Source organism: Prinia subflava, chromosome 2 (genome assembly GCF_021018805.1).
Source record: "Prinia subflava isolate CZ2003 ecotype Zambia chromosome 2, Cam_Psub_1.2, whole genome shotgun sequence".
In the NCBI taxonomy this organism is placed as follows: domain Eukaryota; kingdom Metazoa; phylum Chordata; class Aves; order Passeriformes; family Cisticolidae; genus Prinia; species Prinia subflava.
This window is the reverse complement of record NC_086248.1, coordinates 83,821,581-83,847,922: the sequence shown is the minus strand read 5'-3', so window position 1 is coordinate 83,847,922 and position 26,342 is coordinate 83,821,581. Positions and strand designations below refer to the sequence as shown.

General features: G+C 41.8%; 1 long non-coding RNA gene across 6 annotated transcripts in view; it reads right to left on the bottom strand.

The window, feature by feature from the left end:
• LOC134547173 (uncharacterized) overlaps positions 1-25,981 on the bottom strand; it is a 60,151-nt gene extending 34,170 nt beyond the window's left edge. For 3 of the 6 annotated variants that reach the window (XR_010079403.1, XR_010079406.1, XR_010079404.1), the window contains exons 1-5: positions 25,752-25,942; positions 18,774-18,874; positions 17,406-17,612; positions 16,359-16,493; positions 12,775-13,006 (exon numbers count right to left, since the gene is read on the bottom strand). This is a non-coding gene — a long non-coding RNA (uncharacterized LOC134547173). Of the gene's footprint in view, positions 1-1,443; positions 1,556-12,774; positions 13,007-16,358; positions 16,494-17,405; positions 17,613-18,773; positions 18,875-25,623; positions 25,714-25,751 lie in introns of all 6 variants that reach the window. The other 3 variants (XR_010079402.1, XR_010079407.1, XR_010079405.1) reach the window with 2 other exon arrangements.
• Positions 25,982-26,342: the final 361 nt, after the last annotated feature.

The following is a 26,342-nucleotide window of genomic DNA, read 5'->3' as shown; positions in this document are numbered from 1 at the left end:
CTCAGACTCTGAATTCCTAGGTAAAAGACACCTTTTCCTACTGTTTCTTTGCATTAGTCGAGAGTTGTCCCTAACAGACACAGAGCAATCTCAAACTTGTCTTGTGGATTTTTTCCTTCTCTCTGTTTATTGGTATTTAACTTGCAAGAGCTGCAGACTGAATGAGGATATTAAGACTCACATTTGAAACAATGTGTTGTGCACAAAGGATATAAATCAAAGTCATGATGTCAGTGGAAAGACTCTCATTACAGTCAATCAGTTTGGAGTGCCAGTTAATAGAAAGTAGAAACTCTTGGTAGGAGAGTATCAGAGCATCTCATGTGACTGAGGTCCTCTGGGCCTGTGAGTTGGGCCACCCTTTGTGTGCTGGGGCCAGGTAAGGTAAATCCCAGCAGCACAATGCAGTGACCTGCAGAAATGCTAACCTGAACAAGCCCTCCAGCAATACAGCTGTTAGGGCTGTTTCTGGCCTTAGTGCAGATTGTGATCTCTCTTCTTCTGAGGGATATAGTCTAAAAAGGTCGTATGCCCTCATAAGACCTAAAAATTAATAAAAATACTCTTTTGCTCAGTCTCTAATTTTGGGAGTAAAGTTCCTGAGTTATCCTTTCTGCCTAGTCTGTAGCTAGGATGTTTTTTCTGAATGCTGCCTTTGATTTTTAACACCTTGACCACAGATCAGAGACATTTTTCTTCAGTAATTCAACACAGCCTTTAGGACACTACTAGATGACATATTAGAGTCCTCTAGGGACTTAGAGGGACTTGTCCAAATGAAGTAGAATTTACCTTAAGAAAAAAGCCACTACAAGTTTGATCTAAAATTCCCCTTGGACTGTCTTTGGTAAGTGGTGAGCAGATCTTGTTTGGGTAGGAGTGGGAAATTAATTCCATCTAAAGATCAGAGGTGCTCATTCTATGGGATACTGATATGTCAGACAGAAACACAGAATGAGCAAGTTTTGGTTGAACCATCACTAAACTTTTCAGCTCTGATGGCAGCAGGGCAACTAAGAGACCATGCAGATAATTGCAGCAATATTAAGGATAGCAGAAACTAAAATCACTATAATTTATTTTAAAGTGCCTAATCTTCTGCCTAAGGAAATTAATGTCATACAAGAAGATTATCTGAGATAGGATACTGCTGGGAGAGTTCAGATCTTTTTTTCTTTTTTGGTCTGCTGCTCTGTTCCATGTAGGCCTTTTTTTTTTCCTCAACTCATGTGGTGCAATCATGCTGAGGAGTTCTTGGACATTTTGTGACCTTAAAATTTACCCCTTATTTGGTTTTGCAGATGCAATCCCTTTACAGAGTCCCTAGCTTTCCCCAGGGGTATGGACAGGCCCCACAGCCCTACAGAGACTCTGAGATTCACCCTTGCAGCTTTACTGGTTTTGGTTAGCACCCTGCCAAATGACCCAGAAGGAAGCAGTCACCTCCTGCTTCTGTACACCAGCATCTACATTCATTTCCAACGTGCCAGCTTGCAGCCCTCAAAGCAATGTTCTTCAAAGCTGTCTCTCTGCTGCTTCTTCTGCAAAACATTGTCTATGGGAAAAGAACAGACAGATGTCAAGGTCAGCCTGTGACTGACAGTCAACAGCTTTTACTTCTCCTTCCTTGCTCACTCTTGCTCTGTTACTGACAGTTCAGCCTTTCCACAGCCATTAGTTTCCTTGACTGCTACCCCAGTCATGTATTTCCATTGTGAAAATTTAAAGCAGCCCTGTCTTGTTATTTGCAGATCTTCAATGCACAGAGACACTGCAACGACATGAATACAGGTCAGCAGCCACGTTAGTGACATGGGACTTTTTGGAAAAGGAGCTCACATGACATATCTGAAAAATTCAAGTCCTTGCAGAGATTTCTGTGATGATTAATAAATTCCATCTCAGCAAAGCCACCTTCTGCTGTGAGCATTTCAGTGGCATGGAAGCTTCAGAGAGGATTTTTGCTTTTCCTTTATCTTTTGATATTTGTCACACCAATCTTATATAATATCTCGCACTTCATTTCTACAAGCTTCATGACACAGGCAGGAAAACACAAACACCTGAACTACTTGTGAGATGTGCCTGGGAGATTAGATAAAGAAAAATCAAGAGCTAAACCTAGTTATGGAAAAAGAAACAGACTACAACCATTGTCAGGTTCAGCAGAGCCTCTTGGGAGTTGCAAGGATTTGGTCTTTCCAAAAGGAGGCATGCAAACAATTAGAAAAATAGCTGTAAAATCATTTATTTTCAGGGAAATGGATGAATCCTCAATTTTACAGGTTGCAGAGACCTGAGAAGAAGACGTCTGTATGTTTTCATAGCTTGTGTTTGTTTAGTTGCTCATCAGAAAATGTTAGAGGGTTTTGACACTGTGGGTACACCATAAAAACTCGTTTTAATCTTGCATCCCTTACAAACAAGTATCTTCTACTTTCCTCTTTCATTCTCTGGGTTGTAAAAAAGGATGATAACTATTCAGGAAAAGCATGAAAATGGCAGTCAGGTTTGTGCAACAGCAGCTGAAAATTTTCTGGTTGTTCAGAAGAACCCAGATCTACTTGGAAGGCACTCAGGTGCTGGAAAGGAAAACAAGAGGTGTCAGTGGGCAAGCGGGGAGGCTGGTGCCCTCAGGGATGTGCCATCCCCAAAGCTCCCTGACAAAGCTCTGTAACTATTCAGCAGCCAGAAAATGCTAAAGCTGACTGAAAAGCTGAAGAAGAAGACAGCATGGGAGGAGGGAGACCTTGGCACTGTATAGAAGTGGACACTGGATGAACATTTCACCAGAAACCTCACCACATTTCTCCCTCATGAATGCACAGACCAGCTCTACAGGAAATGCTGTAAGATGAGGCAACCTCTAACTTTAAATTACTGTTACATCAAAATCCCAGGTAATGTTGCAGCACTACAAAGCCTCTTTGAGAGCCCTCACTGAAGCAGAGAAACCTCGCAAGAAAGCCAAGAGCAGGAGTTCCTGAAAAAACAGGTCAAAAGCAGTTTCCTTGTAAATAACACTAATATCAGAAAGTCTCCTGGAAACCAGCGGGCCAAGGAGCTTGTCACTGGGCTGTACTGGTCCAAGGGATGCTGCTCAGCATATGAATCATAGAAGCAGGACGGTCACATCCTGTTCTGAGTGTGCTGTTTATTTTTCCTCCTCCATCAGTCCTGGACATCTCTGCAGTGCCTGCCATCAATGCTGCCAGCTGCAGAGGTTATAAGGGGGACAACTGTCAACAGGAACTCAACTATAATCACAGCAGCTCCTGAAGCAGCCATTAATTGGCAGCCAAGTTCAGAGAGGAGCCAGAAATCTATAGGTCAAAAACTTTTCCTAAAACTTAACTGGTTTTTTCTGTCAATGGAAAAGCATGGAAAAGTACTGTTCTGATTCAGTTATCTCTCCATAACCACTTGCCTTACATAGAGGTAAATCATTGGCCAAAACCAGCAGCTGAGGAAAAGCAGACTCCCTAGCTGGCACACACCAGCCTTGAGGCAGTTTTGGCATGTAAAATCAGCTAATAGAGAAGACCAGCTCTGTTTCCATATCAGTCTTTAAGACTGTGTGATAGACTCTGCAGCAACAAACATACTCATTTTACACTGAGGAACTCTGTCCCTGATTTTCTGTCAAAGACAAGAGGACAGTGACAGGCACAGTATTTAAACTGCATGAAAGAAGGGTACAACTGTGCCCCCCCCTAGAGCTGCTCATCTCATGCCCCTCAATAAAGACTAAGCAAGGAAGGTTTGGCTAATTTAAGCACAGTAGGAACTTTACCACTGCCTTCCATGGGAGGAGAGCCACATTGCACAGTTATACTGACACCTATCCAGTCACTGCATTTTTATAGGATGCCAGCAGACCTAACACGGGTGATACTATTTTTCCAATGAGTGCCCTTATTAACAGTGACACCATTACTTGTCCAGACAACACATGACTGTGCAAAGGTCACCTTGAAAGGAATTGTACTGAAGATCCCAGTCTTCTCTTAGCTACAGGCTGCAATTAAAAGTGTATTACTTTAAAAAACTCCCAAAGTCGTGCCCTCATTGCTGCACGATGGTGGGAAGAGAGATATTTAAGGGACTCCTTCATTTGTCAAGCTCATCACAAGAAATGTTATTAATGCTTAAAAAGGTTTCCTTTGTGAAATTAGCCATTTAGAGCAGAAAGGTAGTAGAACTTAAACAAGCATGCAGGGTCCATCAGAAGCAAACCTTAGGTTAACTGGCACACACAGCAGAGTGTCCAATAAGACCAGAGCTTCTGTAAAAAAATAATTCTCCAAGATAGCCCCTCTGAAACACATTAATATTCAGTCTTCCTGCCATGAGTGTAATTTTCCCTGACCTCAGCAGCCTTGAGCCCAGAGGGTGCACACCTTCCAAAGCCCTTTTGTTCCCCTTGCTCACTGGAACAAGATCAGCCTAGGTGTTGAGGGACCTCTGGTGACAGCTGTGGCTTCCCATGGGACCTGGGTAGCCAGGAGGCAGCGAAGTGGCAGAACAAAATACTGCATTTGTATCAAGCCAGAACCATCTCACCAGAGATGTCACAGGCATTTTATAGAGGGTGTCTTGTCTTTTTGTCACTCTTGCTGTTTCATATGCTAGAGCTACCTTCTGGAGGTATGGCAGATAAAACAGTCCTCTGGGAACACTCTGCCCTTAACAGGGTGAGACCATAACACAAGCTGGAAGAATAGTGAGATGAAGAAAAGAGTTGTTTTTCCTACACACTCCAGAGAATGCTTTTGAGCACAAGTGGGGGTTGAACATCAGTTTCTAAAATCGTAGGGCTGCCTATGTCAGGAACAGCACCTTCACCCACACTGTCAGCTTTCTCAGGCCAGTTATGGTTTGAAACATTGTGAGTAGAGCAGTAAAAGCTTCCCAGCTCTGTCAGTATCCCAACCAAAAAGCCCCAGTGACATTTGTCAGGTCATCTTCAAGTCACTGGAAGCCTTGGCCCAGGATGGAGTGAGACACTTCTGTTCCCCAGACACTGAGCACTGGTCCAGCCATTCCCAAGTTCAGGGTTAGGACCCCATTTGGGCTTCAGGAATTATGAGAGTACTTACAACTAAAGGTCAGTTGCATCCAATACCTGTGCTAGTGCTACAGACCCAGGTTCACACCCACTTCTGCTTCCCATCCCAGTGTTCCCTCATCTTTGTCTTCTTGCTGCCTTTTAAGCAAAGAAGAAGAAGCAGGCATAACAATATTGCATTTCTAGTATCTAGTTCTCAAAACTGTAGTTACTATGAAAAATTTCCCCAGTTAGTCTAAATTCACATCAGTATTGCCTTTATTTGATCAAGTGCTTTACCTAAGAAAAGAGAGTGAATATGAGAAAATTTGGCTCCCTTGGTACTGTTAATATAGTTGAAAAACTTGGTTGGTGAAAAAAAACCACCTGTCAGTGGCTTCATAGATAAAGTAACCTCTCTCAAATTACAAGCATATATGTTATTAGCAAAAAATAAATACAATTTCCCTCTCAAGGAGCTATAGAACTCCTCTCTGAAGCAATTTGTCTGGGGCCATATGACAGCAGTCTACTCATGTACTAGCAATATGCTGCAGTGGGAAGCAGGCAAAACAAACATTAGACAAAGGATCAACATCTTCCTGCAGGAACTTACAGATCCAAGCAGAAATTCTTTATGTACCAGGTCTGTGAGGAAAACCCTTTTTCTTTAAAACCATATCCTGGTAACAGCTCCATGCTAAATAATCCCAAAGCCTGCAGAGCTGCCCTTCACACCCTGCCTTAGCAAAATCTCATTATTCAATCTACACAATGTATATTAGTGGTATAGAGAAATGAGGAAATGGGAAAAAAAAAACCACAAAAAAACAAAGAAGGATATTTATGCCAACTGGATCTGTTATTCCCTAGGATTAAGGAAGTCACAGCACTGCAGGAACAGCAAATGACAAAAAGTCCCCAAATCCTTCTGTCTTTTGCTGTGCTCTTCAAAAAGTTGTTATTGACTTTAACAAACACAGTTCCAAAATGTTTAAATAAAATCATCCCTAAAACTATACACCCACTTTTCCATGTCAGCTGAATAGCTATGTGCTCTAACTGTGCTAGTTAGCTCTTTTTGCACAAGGAAGACAGGCAAGTTTGATTTGTACCTGTTTCATGAAACCATTAGGATGCTTCCCTGTGACTCTGCTAAAAGGGATTTTGCTGTTCTCCTTGGAGGGGAAGCAATAAGGAAGTCTTAGTACAGCACAGGACTTTGTGTTTATGAAGGGATTTGTCCGTGAAATTCAGACAGACATATGGTGATCATGCTGATACTACAGCTAAGAGTCATCATTCCTCACTTTCTTCTCTAATTTGAAAAAATTCACAGCAATTTATACATTCTAGGCAGTTTCCACCATGGTTATAATTTTAAATAATTTCAAGTATGTAAATAACTAACTTAGAGCCAGACAAAGGGCAAAATGCTACAGTGAAAGAAATGCTCATGCTACTGAAAAAGGCAAGGACCATCCTCACCATTAGCAATGGTGAGTGACACAAATTTGATGTCTCATCTGCTAAAAACAGATTTAAAGTAACTTTAGGAAGAGTGCTTGGAGCTCAACACGTGCCCTAGCACCAGGTTCAGACACAATTCTAATGTCCTTTTTGGTTTTAAAACTCACTCATAACAGGGTAAGATAGAAGGAGAGCTGCAACCTCTTTGAGATGATGTAGGACAAACCATCCTGGAATTACCCTGGAAAGAGACTGCTGCATTCAGAGCCAAGGCAGGCAAGAGTCTGATGGTGCTAGCAAGTCCAAAAAAGAAAATATAGAAGATATAAATCAAAGATCAGTGACAGCTTTGGAAATCAGCTAGTACATTACATCCTGCCAGCCCAAAAACCTGCATCTCTTCAAACTCTGGGGAACTGTCAAAATCATTACTGAATAACTGAGGGGAACAAAATATTGACTTGAAGTCCCTTGTGCTCATAAATCACAGGTTTCATTTTTCAAGCTGCAAGTTTCCTCACCTATGCAAATGCAGTACCTCAGGAAGTCTTTCCCCACAGTTTGTTCCTATCCATGTCAAAACAAATTATCCCTGTTATATAAGTTTTCTTTGGCAAAGCCCAATTATTTTTCTTGGCTATTGTGTCCACCCTCCAAAAAATAATCAACCAGAACAATCATCGTCCCATTCATTTTGATTCATTCTGATCTTCGTACTCATTTCTAACACAAACACTCACAATGAACAGATGACAGCAAAGTATTTAAAATCCAGGGTCACATAAACACTGGTGCAAATCTTGGGCGCAAAGGCTAAAGTACTGCTCCGAGAAAAACCTCCTGGGATTTTATTGCTGGTTTGAAGCACAGTCTGCAGCACAAAGGTGACAACATTGGTAGTGGAGACTTGGACAAAATTTATCTCTGAGGAACCACAGATGTAATCTTAGCAATGCAAACAGGTCTTCTTGTACTTATGGTAAATCTAATCTGTGATACTGATTTCATTTCCCTTGGAGGTCCAGATAACCATCTGGTATAAATCAGAATGATTCCTTTGACTTCACCAGGATTATAATGCTCCAAGCCAGTTACAGATCTCACCCAGTGGCTAAGGAATATTTGCTATTTTCCACTAAAAGCTGGCAAATACTGATAGCTTTAAGTTTCCAACCAAAGGCAAAGGTGAGCTAAACAAAAAATATATTTTCTTAATAATGCAAAAAGGAAAACCAGACATTATTTCTGGTCAGTCTGAAACATTTAATTGAAATTGAATGAATAGGCTTAGACTTACAAATGAAAAACAAAAGTTAAAAGCTTTTCTTCAAAAAACACCCCGGCAAATGGATGCGGGGCAGGGGGCACCAATCTCTACACTCCACAGCAGAAGGTCAAAATAGGCAGTTTTCTGTCAAAAATATTAAAATTATTTCTTTTCAGGAACAACAAAAATATTTTTTTTAAAAAAAGAACAACAGAGCAAGTTCTACTCTATATTATGCTGAATTCTTCAAAATCTCACCTTTTTTCAGGCTCCATATCACCTCATCAGAGGAGCAGAAATCTGTGCTTTCAAGCAGTAGCTAGTTTGTCTTTCTGTGACAACAGCAGCAGCATAGGAACCTCACAATCCCATTTATCTCTTCTGTTCTCCTTTCAGAGCCTGTCCTGTGCCTTCGATACCTTTCTAATGTGAATAGTCTGGTACAACCTAATGTTAGCAAATCTAGGAACTTGGAGATACCTGGGTTCCTATGGCTGAGCTGAGCTTGACCCAAGGGAGAGACCACATCACATGTAATTGCACACAAGCCTGAGAGCTTAGCTGTTGCATTCCCCTCTTACATCACCACCTGTTTCACCAGGCACTTGCACACAGTGCTCAGGATGCAACAGCCTTGGCCCAGTGGTGTACGGCTGGCACCGGGAGTGTGGCTCAGTCTCCTGACCTGGATGTGCAGGTCCAAAACACAGGAGGTCCAGCACCAAAACACAGCCCCTTCTAGTTCAGTAGCATCAGGAACAGACCATTAGGTCTGTCTAAAGGCTATCCCAAACCATTTATAAGCTGAAATGGACCTGAATGTCTGGCTCTTTCTGATGTCCAGAAATAAGGTGCCGCTTCTGAGCAAGTCAGCCTTTGAAAAATCCATGTGTTGAAATCACAGCCATTCATTCAGCCTCTGTGCTGTGCTCTCAGTTTCTGCTGCCTCCTCTCCCCTGTGCCACAGCCAACACAGTTCATTTTTCCCTCCCTGCCTTCCCAAGCACCTCCTCAGGACACAGCCAGATGCTTCCTCAAAAACAGCTCCTGCCTGCTCCCCAGTCCTCCCCTTCCCTGCTCCTTCCGTCTGTCAACTAATATCTGAAGGACAGGATGTCCCTATACATCATGGTTAATAGAGTTTATCAATATAAAAAAAAGGCAACAACTGCGGTTGTTTAAAATGAGGCAAAATATGGACAAGACAATCTCTCACCTTGCAGAGACTGCTAGGGATTCTCTTGAAGTGCTGTGAGCTCTTGCCTGCAGGGACAACATATCCAGTGTCCCAATGACTTGTAGCTACTCCTAGGCATTGTTTGACAAAAGTTTCAATCCTACCAGAATAATATTTCTTTCACTACATGCGACATAGTCTGATGGCAATCAGGATGAGAACACTCATACCAGGGACTGTGCAGTCCCTAGATGTGTGTGGCCCTTAAAACCATCTGAATTCAGCAGACAAAAAACCCCCAACTGCAGAAATAGCAGCTTGGCACTGCCTATTTCTTTTTAAAAGCAGAGTTTATTACCTCCTCACAGCTGGTGCCTGGGTGGCATCAGCCATCTGGAATTTGAGTTTCTCTCTAGGAACTTTGTTTTACCAGTTACATTTTCATTTGCTCTTCAGAGTTAGAAAGCAAGTGAAAATTAAGAGCAAGTATCCAGGATCCTCTGAACTGTACTTTCCAGTTGACTGCTGGACCCTAATTTTGTTGTCAGGCATTTATCTGCATAATGGATTGATCTGATGTTACCTTTCCAGAGCTGTTTTCTGACAAGGAATTTTAATTTGAGGTAACTTGTGCAGAATCCCAGCAGGATTGATTCTGAGAAGTGCTCATTATGGGTGTGGTCAGCTCTCCTGGAAGAACAAGACTTAATATTTAATATGTGAGGCAGGAAAGGAGAACAGCACCAGCCATTTGGCCCTAGGAGACTGTGATTCTCAGTAGAAAACAAGTAAAACTTGGCATCAGCTTTGAGACATCTATTAATTCATTAAATACATTTCAGATTAAAATAAATGGGAATCACCTGATTCAAGGCTTACAGGTTTGTGTCAGCTGGACAATTAGGAGAGACCCTAAATGTCCCCTTCTTTTTTTTTGCTTCTTGGGCTGGGTTTTGGAGGGGTTTTTTACCTACAAACTTTCAACAATGGCTCAGCTATGGCCCAATCCATTTTTTAAAGTTATCATCCAACATAAAGAGGTATTTCAAATCCTAAATGTAGAGACTGAAATGCAAAAGACATCTGAGAGAGCACTAGAACAAAAAAACAAGGGGATTGTCACCTAAACCTTTCAGATAGATAAATAAGACTCAAAAGCAATATAAACTCAATGTCTATCTTGGCCTTGTAAGATATGCCTGGATTGGGAGCATTAGTTTTACTACCCAGCTTTCAGGTACAGGTGGCTATTCCAGCAGTAAGCAAAGGTTACCCAGCAAACATCTTCTCACCTGGGGAATAACATCCCCCAACACGCCCGATCTCTGTGTGCATCACACACTGAACAGCTGCAGAGTCGGTCCTCTTCCAAAAGGCTGAAGCAATGAAACTCCCTGTCTACCTCTCCTACCTTCAAACCTCATGTCTACAGTTTTCCTGGTCTTTTTTTACCATAGACCTACACTTTACTTCTTCTGTGAAGACTGCCTTGTAAGTGTTCTTACCACCCTTTTATGCAAAGGGAGATAAATGTAATTTCCTTGCAATTGCATAATCTCATCTGTATTCATAGCTATATGAATATTGATGCAAGTTTTTCCCTATCCCTTTCCTTTACCCAAGACAAGGATCCTGTAAGGAAGATCCCAAGCAAAATCTGAAAATCTGTTGTAGTGACTCACATTTATTATGCCCCAGCCAGACTTTTCTTATATAAGGCTGAGTCACTCATTCGCTGAACCTTTGCAAAGAAAGAAAAAAACAAGGGGGCTTTTTTTTTCAATACTCAAGTCTCAGTTTTTTATGTTACAGTAACAAGGATTATGGCTTCACCAGAATTTTTATTTCATTTCCTGTGACTTTCCTGGCTTTCTCTTTAGTATTTCTTTCATGCAGCAGCATCCTTATGCCACTTGAACTGACTTGAGTCTTGGGTTGCCAGGCAATACATGTCCAGGTGAAACTGGTTCTCTTGAAACATCTTATTCCATTTCACATGCTCTGGGTGTTTCATATTTCTTTTTCAAAGCCCCAACAACACATATATGACTGAGATGTATTTGTCTTCCTGTGCCTACAAATGCGGTGGTTGAGAGGTCATTCCTAATTTATACCTTGGAATCGCATTCCCTTATACACAGCCCTCACCCCTGGCTGCCCAGCCTGCCTGCTTTGGGGAAACAGAGCAGACCTGTGTGTCTGCTAATTTGTTGTGAACCTCAACAAGCCTCCTGGTGACTGTGATTCCTGCCAAACTTCTCCCCAGATCTTTCCTGCTGATCTCTGTGAATCCAACACATTTGAAACAAAAGGCTAGGGCAATTCTCTTTCTGACCAAACATTAATGGGGTCAATTACTTTAAGCGAAATTAGAGGAAATTGGCATCTTCACACTACTTTTAATTTTTTTTTGTCTCTCAGGTTCAAAGTACCCATATTTTCACATTAGAAAGAAAATTGTGGTCCACATCTAGTTTCCTAGGCTTCACTGGCAAATCTTGACTATGATGTTTGAGGGTACTGTCTAGATGGCAAAAAACTACAACAGTTTTATCAGATTTTCCCCAGAACAAGTTTTAGGAACCCATGTGGCATCAGCTACTGTTGAAAAGTTGATGTAGAAAAATAGCCTGCCTTCACCTTCTACAATTACATAGTAAAAATCAATCATGTTTTGTCCAGTAGGCAAACAAAGTGAACGAAGGTGTGCTGGCCAGTGACTGGCAAATAAATAATAAGATTTAAATGAAGTGTAGCTTGTATCTTGCAGGGATTTGGTGCCCATGTTTGTACATCTACTGCCCAGCAGACAGGAGTATGACTGCAAGCTTTCATGCGTAGCAGCTACCAATGGGCTTCTGATTTATCTGGAGGGGAAGGTCTCTGAGGTTAGGCAGAGTTCAAGCCCCACATTTAGTTTGAACCTGGCAGATGGCTCCCACACCTCTGAGGTTTCCAACTATCACATCATATCCACCTTGCTCCAAATGAAAGCTGTCCCAAAGTGGCTAATCACTGTCACATCTTTTCTCCATCAAGAGCCAGTCAGGGATTACACACATCATTTAGACAACTGTATCAAATATCTCTGATGATAGATTGACACCAAATATTTGGCTTCAAACCTGGAGATGCTTCAGGCAGAAACACACTGAGGTCACAATTTCATAGAGACCTCAAACCACCCCGGCCCAGCCCAGCTGAAACCTCTTATTCCTACCCCTCACCTGCACTTTTGCTGGTATTGCCCCAAGTATTCCTGCAGCTTCACAGTCCACAGGGTGAAAGAAGTGATCCAGTGAAAGATAAACTCACAACAACAAAAAATACAGGTAAGCCTCAACATGGATGGGTGGTCTATCCTCCACCAGTACATGACCCCACAGCATGTCCAAGGCCACCAGGGGGGAGGAGGAGGAAGGGTAGGACTCTGTGGGTAGGTACAGAAAGTGGGTAGGATGGGTCCTTGTGCTGACAGTTAATGCCACGACAAATTGTTGGAGACCTGTGGCCACAGCTAAGGAAGGAAGGCAAAGCCCCCAGCAAGGGATGAGTCAGGAGAGCACCAGCCAGGTGGCACAAGATGAATTCTCAAAGGTCCAAGCATGTGTGCTGTTTTTTTCCATTTAAGACTCACGCAATTAACTGTGACTGATTTTCCCACTGTACATGCTGTAAATAATTACTTCTGCTTATGTTTTATTTTAGTCTAACTGAAATAACAGTGATTTTCACCACAGATAGCAAACATTTCTTGTCCAAAAAGGATAGTGAAGTGTAGTGGACCTGAAAACTCTAGATATGACAGCTCACCTTCAAAAGTGCCCAAGGCCTGCAGGGTGTTTTCCATGGTATCCAAAGGGTACAGGAGCATGTCTCAGCTGAGTTGCAGGAACAGCCTGAGAGATAGCATTGTAGGTCAGGAAAAGAAATGTGTGTGGTGCCTGTCAGAATCCTGAGAATCCCAGAGAATTTGACTTGTCACACAGAGGCAAACTGCAGCAGAAGGGACTTCAGCCTCTTAGCATCAACATATCAAGTAGTGCTGCAAGCAGAAAGAATACACCAAATGTTGATTTTGAAAATGAAATTGGATCTGCCCACAGCCAGTTTTGCACTTCCTTTTCTGTTGACACAGAAGAGGGTCAATATTTGCTATTCTCAGGCTCCTATGTGCTTGCTACAAATACATATTTGCATGAAGCTCAGCACTACCAAGGCTTTTTGACGGTAAGCTAAAAGAGCAAAAATGAACTCAGCAGTGTTAAAAATGAGTGGGAAACCTCTCCTCAAACTACTAATTCTTGTGGACAATGTTTCAAGGTACTTGCCTCACTTAAGCACTCTGTAAATATGACTTCCAAGAAAAAAATGCTATATTTCAGCTCTAGACTAGCCTGAGCCACACCATAGCTCAGCTGCTGAAACCAACTTCTGAAAAGATCCCTGTGAATACAATTTAGTCAAGCAGAGTTGGTGCTGCAAGCCAGGATCAGCTGAAGAAATGTGGATTACATCTGCCTCATTGAATCCTGTTATTATCATTATTACTTCACAGCTCATATTTTCTTCCCAGTGCGAGGCTCTCCAAGCGCAGGAATTTGCTGAGCTCCTGGTAACTTGCCACACACACTAACAAAGCTGGCATTTATCATGGCTTGTCAGAGCAGCGTTGCAGCCGCTGTGTTCCTGCTCCCTGCTCCTGCATGGAAAGCCCTGGGCCCTGCAGGCAGGCATGGTGAATCCACACACTCAGTATTGGACACACTGCACATTTCCCACTCACCCAGAACCCACCACCTGCGCTTTGCCTCATTTCTCTTGCTCCCAGCTTTGGTGAGATGTACCCGCTCAAAACAACTCTCCCCACCTCAAAGGCTGATGGTCTGCTCTCCTGTCCTTCTGCTCCCATTTTCCACCAGCACAGCTCTGTTTCTCTAGCTGGGCTTTTCCACACAGTTCCATACCTTGCAGAGGCAAATATCAGAGCTGTGACTGGACCCACTGCTGATGGTCAGGGCTGGCACCAAAGGCAATTGTAATACTGTATAAAAATTCATGTCCTACAGTAGCCATTCCTCATGGCTACCAGCTTTGGTGCAGGTTTGTATGAAAAGGAAATCATGGGGGCTCTGCCAGCTCTGCCTCCTGGCTCAGCTGGCAAGCCCCGTGTGATGTTAGTGTATAAGTGAACAGTCCAGCTTCTCAACAGCTTCACCAGCAGCTTCTTCAGTTCATTTTCCCATTTATGAAACATATGTTTTTTTAAAGGCCATAATATTGTAGGCTCTTGGTGTTTGCAGCACATTTATCTTCACAGAGGTGGCATTTGGTTTGGCTGTTTCTGCCTATCACAGACTTTGCTAATTTTTTTTTTCTCCTGGCAGGATTAATGAGCTCATGTCTCACCTTTGTATTTTTAGTGCTTTTGTACTACCATACTTTGGATGGAACTACACAGCTCCCAAAAAGTGTTAGAGAGACCTAAACAAGTCATGAAAGAGAAAACAAGCTCAAAATCAACTTCCTCTTTCTTTGCCTCCTTGATAACTCCTTCAGTGACCCCCAAGGACAATGTAACTGCTCCCACTAGATTGCAACATGCTGAGCTTACTTTTCTAGGCATCCAATATTAGGAAACAAAGACTCAAAACTAGCATATCCTGTTGCCCTCACTTCATTCTTCTGTTAAGATGAAGAGTGAAGTGTGGGGGAAGACAATAATTATTAGTGTAACCAATTCTATAAAGGACTAAGATCTACTAACTATCCCAAAAGTAAAATCTGATTCCAGAGAGTAACTATTCTCAGCTTTTCATTAGTGTATGTTAAATGAGGAATGAAAAAAAAAAAAAAACAGATGAGAGAAAGAAGGGGGTCTTTTTCCTTCATTTTACCCCTCACTGCAGCATAACTGTTGAAGGTATTTAAAGACATTCTCATCCTTTTCAACGCTTTCTTTCCCACAGCTGCACATGGGCTGTGGTATTAGTGTGAAAGTGGGGAGACAGTCCACAGAATACATGAACAGATATCTTGTTTCTTTCTCTTGGCAACTCTGGGGACTACCTCCACATTTTCTGTTTATTTTTTACTTTTACCTCAAAATTTTGGATACACAAATTATATAGGACAATTCTTTTCACCTTAATTTATCTCTGTACCAGGCCCTGTTTTTACTAGCCTCTGTATCTTTACCAATGTTTAATTTTTTAATGGATGCTTTTCATCCCACTTTTTCTTTTGTATGGGGCATGCTAAAGCTCACACATCCTCATGGGCCAGGATTAGAAGGTCCCACCACCCACCCCCCCCCATCAGCCAGAGGAAGAATATACTCCAGTGTGAGCTCTCCTTTAGCCAACTCTGCATTCTCCTTTGCATTCTCCTTTGCATAGCCTCTGGGCTATGCAAACTTCACAAAACTTCTCAGTGGAAGATTGTGGGTGTCCAAACGCACACCAATAAGACAACCAATGGGGTTTTCAAATATTCTCGACAGGTCTATTTCCAAAATCAGATTCCTTCAGAAAACTGCACTGTTGTCACCTGCATTACTTGGCTTTTTAAAAAGCTTTGAACTCTGAAGCATAAGCTCTTTACAAAACCTGCTGTGATTTTTCCCTTTTCTGCCAGCCCTAAGACTGGGTCTCGCAGGCTGCTGAAAGGAGTGACATTTCCAGCCCCTTTCCTTTTCACACAACTTATCCTGTGCTTTCGATGCCATGTCATTTTTTTGGTCTAAACCACCCTCCTTACATCCTTAGAGCTTACCCAAACCATGCACGGTATTAGGTAGCATCCCACAGCATGGTAAGCACCTTATCCTGGGCTGCTGTATGTGGAACAATTATTACATGAATACCCTTGATGTGTGGTGTGGTTTGTGTTAGCATGGGCAGGGCAAAGGCAAACCTTTGCATACAAGTAATCTATTAGCCAAAGAAATGGCTGAGGTCCTGTAGGGATTTTTTTCCATGGCTCCAGACAAGCCTGAGGAAGCACTGCCTTCTGCTCAGGTGAGATTAAATATTGCCACTGCAATACACTTGTTGCAAAGGCCAGGGGTGTTTCCCACCAGTTCTGCCTGCTCCAGGGCACCTGGCAGCACCCTGGAGGCAGCACCAAGCTGGAAACAACAGCATGATCCAGAGCCTTGCATGTGCAGCTCCCTGCTCCTGCCTTTTGCCAGTGCACTGGCAGCACCTCCATCAGCTCCTGTCTCAGAGGTGCTTCTGCCAAACAGAAAGGCTCAACCCTCTCCGTGCCAGGGCAGGCTCCTCTTATCAATGGCTGCTGCGAGTCAGCAGCTCCAAGGCCACATGGAAACTCTCATAAATACTGTGAAATACAGGCTGGTTTTATCCTGATAGCCATTACCAGAGCTCTCAACATACCTGTGGGACAGAAGAGAGGGAGAGGCCTTGCAGTCTGGCTGGATTTACACACAATGCAACTTGAAGCTGTAGACAGCCCTTGCAGCAGACAGCCCACTCCAGGGTAAATCCATCTGCATGCATCCTAACTGGAGCCTAAGGTGTCCAGAACAAGAGGGTTTTTTTCATTTTCAGCAAGAGAGGATCAAAGAAGTGTTAATCAAAGTATATCTCCATCCCACTAAGCAAGTCTACCTCAAAATAAATCCTCTTCCATGTAGAAAAAAGACTTATTCTGAGGACTGAAAATTGCTTTCAGACTTCTAACCTTCACAGACTGCTGTGTTTTTAGGTTTCTCCATTCACCGTGAACTTTACTTCCTTATTAGTCTTTGGGCTTTTTTTTAGTATCTGTTGGAGAAGCTGCATGAAGTAAGGTTGCTGAACAGATGCACCCATGGGTATGTACATATCCTGGGTATGTAACCCATCCCCAGGTTGCCTGTGATACATAAAAAACACCACTAACATTAGTGGGGCCATACACTCTTGGGGGTTTACCCACACTGTGAACACAAGCAACGACACACAGTGGTGGGTTATACAGTCTCAAGCTGAGGAACTTTAGGAGGGACTACATCCATTCTGACCCATTTATGAAACCTTTAACTTAGAAGCTTTCAGTTAACTTCAGATACATATTGCATGTTTCAGAAATGAACAACCAGTCCCTGCCTTATAACCTGCGTCTTGAAAAGACAGAATTGTAGCAGACTCCTCTGCTGGAAAGGCAAAAGGCTAAATTGGACTTAGTGGGTGGAATTTAACACAATACTCTCTGCTCTGACAGTCCTTTTGTAACACCAAAGCTGGAAAGCAATATTCTTGGCTCTCTGATGTTCAGATTTCTCCGACTGTAAAAAGGGATTAATAGTACTTACCTAGCCCATAGACATGTTGAGACAATTTGCCTACCACGTTTTCAAGTCTGCATATGAGAGATGCTCTACAAAAGCAGGCTATTATTAAAAGCACAGTTCTTTTGGAAAAGCAGTTAAAAATAATTACCTGTATATTCAAGTGATCCGTAGTCTTTTCTTTTCATTGATGGTCTTCACTAAGAATTTCTTGTGTATTTTAAGAACAATATGACTGAAAACTAAGTAATATCTGCCTGAGAAATCATCTTTTGAACAATATCAAAAAACTGGGCAGCTGAAACAGAAGGAAGTCTTTTCCATCTCTTGGAATTTTCCTTTCTTATCAGGTATAAGCCTAGGAGACAATACAACAGAGCACCATAAATCACAGAGATCTGCATGGCATTGTCTACCTTGGTGCTTACTGCACAGAACATGTATCTTGCTGGGTTTAGTCATTGCCTTCATGTAAGCAATGATCCATTTTGTTACAAAGAATCTCTATTGGTGGCAAATTAATGTAAGTGGGTTCATTAAATATGTTTTCCTTCGAATATGTGACTGTGTTTTACCCTCCTCAGAATACAAATGCCGCTGTGCATCACTGCTGTGTGAATCAATAGGGTTCTTCTAATTTTACAGGCACAGACAGAAAACAAAAAATGGCACCAGTTTTTTGGGGTTTTTTTTACCACAAGTTAAAAATATCTCAAAACAAACTTCTTTGTCACATAGGGATTGATTTTTATCTTAGGAAAAGCATGAAGTAGGAATATTTTCACAGAAAAGGAAGAAAGTAATCTGTACCTTCCCTAACAGTAGTGAGAACTCTAGTCCTCTGAAGATATAAATGTATATATAAAATATATATGAACCTCCCACATCATCTGCCTCTTCCCTGTATTGCTCCACCACCAGCCCAGGCCCCACTGGTGCTTTTTGGTTTGGATGCTCTTCCAAACCAACAGCTGCTTCTCAGCTGCCATCTCCTCTTTGGTGTCTTTTCACCTCATTTTCCCTGGACACATACATGATCTCTAGTAAGGAGATCTCAGCTGGGTGTAAGGGCACTATGGACTTCTCTCCTCCAAAGGAACACTAGAAAACATAACTGGTCTATTTGCCTCTGTCCCCAAATTAATATTGAAAACATCTTCAAATTACCTGACAGTACAACCAAAAGCAGCTCCTTCCAAGCAATTTTAAGTTACTTTGTGCCTGACATAGATTTCACTTTTTTTAAGTAGAAGGACAAACCATGACAATGAGTTGATAACCCATAGTCAAGGATAGCTTTGAATTTCTTGAGTGAACTCTTGCTACCTTCAGTCAAAAATTCAGTTCTTACATAAACAAATAAACAAAAAATCCCTAACAAATCCAAACAACCTCCTCCCCCCAAAAACAAACCAAAAAAACCCAAACAAGCCCCAAACCTATGTACTTACCCTAAGAATCAGAAGAATTCACTGTGTAAATTTGTACTTAGGAAGTTTTACAAATGCATTTCACTTACTTCAGAGACAAGAGCATCTCCACCAGAGCTCTTTCAGCCTGTCAACTGCATAAATTCTTTCAATTGGATTTCTTCTTTTCACTAGACATGTTAGGAATCCACTGGAAAAGATCAATTCCAGCTTTAGTCAATATATTCATTTGCTGCTTATGTAATATGCCATCAGTATTTTGTAATTATTAGATCTGAGATGTTTTTATGAACAAAAGACAAATGTCATCTCCCCATGAACACCAACATGAGACATCAAGATTTAAATGCTGTTATTCCCCTATCCTCTGTTTCTTAGAATATCTTAACACTGACTGTGTTGATGCCTTTAAAATTACTAGGGAAAATAATTTCTTGGCTGTCAATTTGCCAAGTTTCACTGTGAAATACGGGGGTTTTATCTCCATTACTCCATTATGAGACTCTGAGAGCTGGGGCCAAAGAGCAAACCTAAATTGGGAGGCATATTAAGCTGTGGTCACCATCCAGCAAAGCAGTTCACTGTAGCTATAGTTCATCTGATCCTGCTCATTTGGGGTCCACACAAATGTATTAGCTGAAAGATCAGGGAAAAAAGCAATAAGGAAGCTTTCTTGGGAGACCAGAGCATCCAGGTCAGCCTGACTGTGCTTTGCAGCTGCCTGCAAGCTGAGGTGAGGATTCTGAAGAGCAGCAATTGCAGTTTTGTGATAGTGCTCTATGGCACAACCATTTTAAGAACATCACTGTCACTTGTTTTTTTCAGGACGGCTCATACATATTAGGAAAAACCAAACTGTTTCACTATGAAAAAGCTACCTCAGCCACTATTTGTCTAAACCCTATTATTTTTATCTTTAAACTCCCAAAACAGTTTGTTGTCCTTGAATGTGACTGACATGTTACAGTGAGATGCACCAGCAATTAGGAAAAAATTACTGTTCCTTTCTATATACCATTCATTATTTCAAGCTGTTGAACTTGGACTGACTTGGTGGATTGAACAGATTTTCCAACAGGTAATTGACTTCAAGAGAAGGCCTGGAATAATTCTAGCTGGCTGTTACTCTGGGAATGAGTCTCCATTAATTAATCACTCTGAGGAGAATTTTTCTTTCTGAATAAACTCATTATTTTTAAACATATGACATTTAGCTGTATAAATAAACTCCAAAACTGTGATTTAAAACGTGTGCTAACTGTAGGCACGACATGCCATGGATAGCAGAGCCTCCTCTGCATTTTCTGGAGTGAGTTTATCTTCTGATTACAAAGAAGTGGGGGCAGGGAAATTAACTGACTTGTGATTTCACCCACTCATAACCAGGATTTCTTTACTTGCATGACTGCTGCATTTAAAGACACACTCGAGGATACATCAGCTGTTCAGCTGGAGATGACCAAAGTGTACTGAAAGACAAAAAACCCAGCATACTCAAAAAGGACAAAGCCCAACCAAATACAAAAAAAGGATGCAATAAATTGGTTTTTGTAACAGAGAGATGCTCCCTCTTGTTCAACTGTATCAGCTCAGTGAAAGTCATTCAGACATCTTTTCATTTTAAAAACTGTTGTTCAGAGTATGAGGCTTGGACCGATATTCTGTTCCAAATCTGGTTTTAAGATCTGAAGATATTACTACCCACATTGCTAACAAGAGGTTACAATCTCCTAGGTAATTTTATCTCAAGTGGATTGATATTTCTCATCAGAAGGACTGGATAGAAGTTTGCCTCTAATGGAGAAGCTGATTTTTAAAAAAACATACCCCTGGTAAAATAAACACTGAGCATCTGGTAACAGTTTCTGTCTGCAAATCTAAAAAAAAAAGCCAAGAAAAATTTTCATACAATCAACTATAGAAATATCCAACTCATTCCTGTATCTGACTAATGGAATGGGATTAGTTCTAGTCCTCATTGTCCACAAAATGTTGTGGTGGTGAGAAGTTTACACTGTATTCCTGAAATGAAATACATTGATGGATGGCAGATCCACTGTTTGCTGGGCCACAATATTCTGGCTGCTGAGGTATGAGTTTCTGCTGAAAAGAATGTCTGTAGATGCACCTTCTTTAGGCATACAGTCACCTACAGGGCATTACCCTGACCCAGTAAGGCCACTTCTGTCCTGCCAGGGCTGCTCTGCATTAGTGCCCTAAATCGGGACAATTAGTTATTCAGAAACAGCAGTAAGTGAATGCTGGCTTCAGACTCAGTCTGGACCACTTGGCTATTGCCTTTTATCCCTTTCTCTCTCTGCTGGTCTCTCTTTTCTAGTCTTCTTAGAAAGGAAGCTTAACAGTTGCCTGCACCTATCCAGGCTGAACTGGGCTCAAGGCAACTCTAGCTCAAAAACCAGTTCCTGCACTTCTACCGAAGAAGAAACGCCATCTGTCATAGCACTATTAGTATTTCATCAGATGTCACAAAAGTCCTTTCCGTGCCTGCTACACCAGGCCACAGCAGACAGTAGGTGCATTTGGCTGGCAAAGCATCCAGACCCTTTATGGACTGGCAGACAGGCAAAGCACTTGGCCCATTGGCTACAAGTGCGCAGGAAGCCATTAAAAATAGAAAGTCTCTGCCTCCCTGGGTATTAACGTGATGCTCCAGAGTGTACAATTAGAACAAACATTAACATAATCATTGGTTTTCAGGGCTCCCATTTTAAAGCAACGTTTTTCTAGTAACACCTCTTCAACATCTCTCCTCCATTCAGCTACGAGGTATTAAACTGGGCCCAAGCCAGTAACAACAGCAGAGCCGTCCCACCTGGCAGTCCCAGCAGTCTGCTCCATCAGTTCCCACAAGCCTATTGAGCAACACATATAGAGAGAAAGCTGCAGCTGCAGCTCTGGCCATGCTTCACTCAGAAGGTATGCACTCCCCATTCCAAAACAGCCACAGCTTTATTAAAGCCCTAACTAAAAAAATAGGAAAAAAGAGAATGAACCCCAAATTCATTAAATTCATTTAAACTTTTTCCAGTCGCTGGGGAAGCTCCAGTCTGCATGATGACTACAAAAGCAAAGCATTTAACAGCCTTGCCATGCAATTTGAATGTGTCTGTACAAGACAAAAATTCAAACCTTTCCTACTCAAGCTATCAATCAAAGTGAAGCTAAAATTACAGTTTAACAAGCAGGTATACATGTTTTAGTTAGCAAATGAGGCGAGCAGGGCACATTATTTTTAGTTGCAGTGATGAGGAAAAGAGTGAAAAATAGAAGGAGGAAGGAAGGAAAAATTGTGTCTCTCCATTTGGCTCAGGCTTCTGAAGTTTTAGTTAACATTGGCAGCATTTGGATACGATATGTCTCCTAATGGCATTCAAGAAGTCTCTTAGACTGAGCTATTGCTGTGCATGTAATTATATTGTAATTTAAAAAAAAAAAAAAAAGAGCTAGAAAAGAGTGATTGAACTTGTCCCAAGCTTGCCAATAAATTGTGAACTGTTTTATTAGGTGACCCCATGGGGATAGGATGACCATGAACCACTGCTTTTTCAAGCAGATGCTCACCAAAATCCGGTGTGTATCAACATGCATTTTCTCCTTGATTCCAAAAGCTTTTCAGCTGAAACCACAGAAAACTTTCAAATTGCTAATGACAAAGTCTGGATCAGCAATGAGCTGATTTTCTCTCTCTTAAATTATGGAAACAATTTGCTCAAACACAGCCATCATTCATCTTCCCTAATACCATACAAAAACCTGCCAGTTGCAGGATCACTAATCAGACATTTAGACTGGTCCCTTGGACCTGAAGTTAGCCAAGTTTCCATTCTCTGCATTGGATCAGCAAAACAGCTTCCCATAACACTGGGTGATGGAGGAAGGTGTCTAATTTATCTTGCAGGTACAAACTGCTGAACATATCAACAAAAGTCACAAATACATTCCCACCTACCAAGAAGCTCCAGTTCCAGCAGGGTTATGGTTGTTGTTGTATGTTTTTTTAAAAAATGCTATTTGGAAAAATATTCACCCTTCCAGCTTTAACTCTGCCCTCGATACATATACACACCACCACAAACACAGTCACAACAGTGTTAGGAGCAAAAAAATTCCTTGCAGCACTTCTTGAAATGTAAAAGACCATGACTGTGGATGTCAGAACTCTGTCTTGACCTCATATTTTGGCACATTTTGCTCTAAAATCACAATCCTTTACTCTGGCTAAGACTTATCCATCCTTATGCCTGGATAATGCATAGCCAGCACTGAATTCAGGTCACAGAAGCTGGACATTCTTGCTAGAATTTCATTAAACAGAGTTGTCCTCTGTTAAACCGCTTATCATAAACAATGCAAGGCTGCCTTCTGAAAAAGTTGTGGCAGAACCCTTTTTGCCAAAGATAAGAGATCACTGCCAAATGTAAGCTGTTTTTCACAGTAAAACAACCTTCTTTTTGCTAGTGTTCAGTGGGAAAGACTCAAGGATGTCAATCACTCCATTTTCAGAATAATCAGCCAAACAAAACTGGAAGCAAAGGCTAGGCTGCCTCATGATATCAGAATTTTTTGAATGCTATTCTCATTGGCCTGATGAATGGGGAATGCAGAGGAAATCTCTTCTTCTCATAATTCTTTCCCCATGAGGAATAATTTCCCAGAGGAATTATTTAATCATAAATTACAGCTAGTAACTCACTGAAGAGGGAAAAAACCCAAGTCAGTAATGAAGAATCAACTTTTTGGTTCCAGCAGGGAACTGAAAGAAGCGGTTTTATTTTATTACTATTTAGCCCATCCTGGGGTGTGACTCATTAGTGCTTTCATGGCTTACCAGGATGTTTTGGTCAGTCTTTTAAGAACAGTCTGATCTGTTCTCCTGTTGTTTTCAGGGCTCACACTGCATTTTTGTGTGTCTTCTCCTAAATGCTGGAGGTGTTTGAGGTTCAAGACTGCACTTAGGGGATAAAAAGGTCACTAAGCCAAAGGGAACAGCTATAGTGAGCATTTTTTCCCCACCAGAAACCACCCCAAAATTCTCATTAAAGAAGAAGTTTGAATTTCTGAGCAGCTGCCAGCTCATGGGTGTAAACAGATTCAGCAGGGCAGGAGTATTCTGCTGGAGAGGGTCTTGAGAGCTTGTGGTGTGCCCCTGAGCATAGAAAAAGGCCACAAGTAAAGTTTGTGGAAGAGAAACATGGGCAGGCTGGATGGCTGCTCTGACAAGAGACTGTTTCACTGAAGTGCAATGTGTGCAGAAGGGTTTTGGGGGTGGGATAAGGCCACTACATTCACTAACTTTTGATTTTTAACTCAGGGGCTTAGAGAATTCTGTCACAACTGGCATATGTCCTGGAAAAAACAAAACTTGTCCAACTTGTGTTAATACAAACAGGTCCTGTCCCCAGCCAAAGCAACTCAGCAAGCAAACAGCATGGGTGAAACAGGAAAGTTTGAGAATGAAGTCAGAGGTAGGAGTTTCTGGGAATGGAAAAGCGACAGCTGAGAGCCAAATAAACTACCTGAAATAAAGTCAAAAGCCTCCATAAAGCAACTGTTCTCCCCCAAGCTATCTAAGCATCATATTCAAAGTGTTTCATTACCTTCTGAAACCTGGTGAGTTCACAGCTTAACCAATTAACTTGGTTAATTTTGACAGCTAATCTCATAGTTTAATGGCCCTTTTGTCCTGTGCTGTCTTTCTCTGTAGGACAACAAACAAGTGTAAGCAGGACCTGGGTATGGAGAAGAACAAAGAGGGGAAAGTTAAATGGAGAATTTCAAGAGATTGGAGAGAAGTAAGAAATGTGATAGTCGGAAAAAAGGAAATGTCTGATGTGGAAGAAAAAAGATGACAGAAGTGCAGGCTGCTGGAAATATCAAGAGTACCCTGAGGCATGCCCCTGCAGGTTGCAAGATTACCAGGTGTTGGTTGGCAGCCTGAGAGCCAAGAGCTGTGCTGGTAAACTTGTATTTGGAGAGGGATGAACCCAGGACACAGCAGAAACAGAGAGGAGCACTCCCCCAGACTGGCCTGTGCTGCCGCAAAGACCAACGCAGAGGCCGCCTTGGGATTTCATGACTGATTTGAGTCCTCATGGTTGCAGGGAAATTCTGTTGCTAAGCTGCTCCAGCTGCAAACCTTAATAGTAATTGTTGTGTGCATCTCGTCTACCACATTTATCAGCCTGGAAAATGAAGAGATGAGGAAAACAAGCAATGCCATGGTATGCCTCACTGGGTCTTCTCCCTTAACATGGAGTGTCACCAGTGCCAGCCACAATGAATACAGGAAAGGAAATTTGTGCAGCTGCAACCCGACTGATTTGCACCCACTAAAAGTATTACGTTGGATACCACAAGAGCAGTTTACTTGAACTCATCACAGTTGGAAACAGATCTATCCTTCACGAAGCAGAACTACCACAGAAGAGTGGGGGCTTTGTTGCCTCTCTATCCTTGGTGGACTCTTACTGTTGGATGTTTTCAGGCACTCCAGAATAACCAACTTCTTTCATAATGTGAAGGCTGGTACTAAGCATTTCCTGCTCCCATGTTTTGTTTTGTTTTTGCCAGACTGTAACCACTTAGTTTGAATTAACCCTGATGGCTTTGCCTAAATTGTTTTTATTTCTTTTCAGCAAAATGGTTGGACTGTTTGCAAAGCAGAAGCTGTTGTTTGTAATTTTATGCTTACAAGATCCTTGCACAAGCAACTCCAAACCCCATGCTCTGGAGCAATGACCTGGTATTTGTCTGACACGGCCTTTACAACAGAAAAGTAAAAAATCATGTAAAAAGTTACCCTAATTATGAGTAACTTGGAGTGTGGGAAAAAGAAACTGCAAAAGCAAAATTCTCCTTTAACAGTTCACACAAGATCCACAGAAGTATCTAGCACAATTTCACATCCCCAAAACTCACCCATGTTTGGCATGTTCCTGCTTTTTCTGATTTTTTTGTGGGAAAACACAAAGGACCCTGCGGCAGGGAAAGGCTGTATCCAATCATCAGCTAGGTAGGAAAGAAGGAAAGAGAGAGATTTTACTTACCAGAAGGTAACACTGTGCTACATGCTCACTCACAGTGCAGAAATGGCCCAGACGTGTATTCAATGCCTTTTACAAACACCCGCAAAGCCAGTTCTGTAATTATGATATGAAGGAATTACCAGTGTTTAATTCTCCCTGGTTCCATGATATATTTCCAGTAACAAAGGAGTTAAACAGGCAGCAGCTGAGCTGAAAACAGGGACCAGTTGTTTGGATGCAAGACAATAAGCTACAGAGGGACATGTGGTTACACAGAGAGATCCTGTGATCTGGACTTGGAGAGAGTGTAAGGGAGAAAAGAAAATAAATAATAACGAATTGTAGCACTTGGGCTTTTTGAACTTGGTATAATCATTAACCAATGAGATTAACTTGAAGAAAAAGTCCAGACAATGACAGTATAGGTAAAGAAATGAGCTCAGGGGAACATCTATCCAGGAAAAAGAGAAAGCAATTGGCTCTGGAGAAAGATTGTGTTGGCCACAAAACATCAACCTGCTCTGGTGTACACCTTCAGACAGCTACTTCTGGGAATCTGCTGAGAAGCTGAGCACAGCAGTGGGAGTTGACAGAGGCCATAGGTCAGGCTCC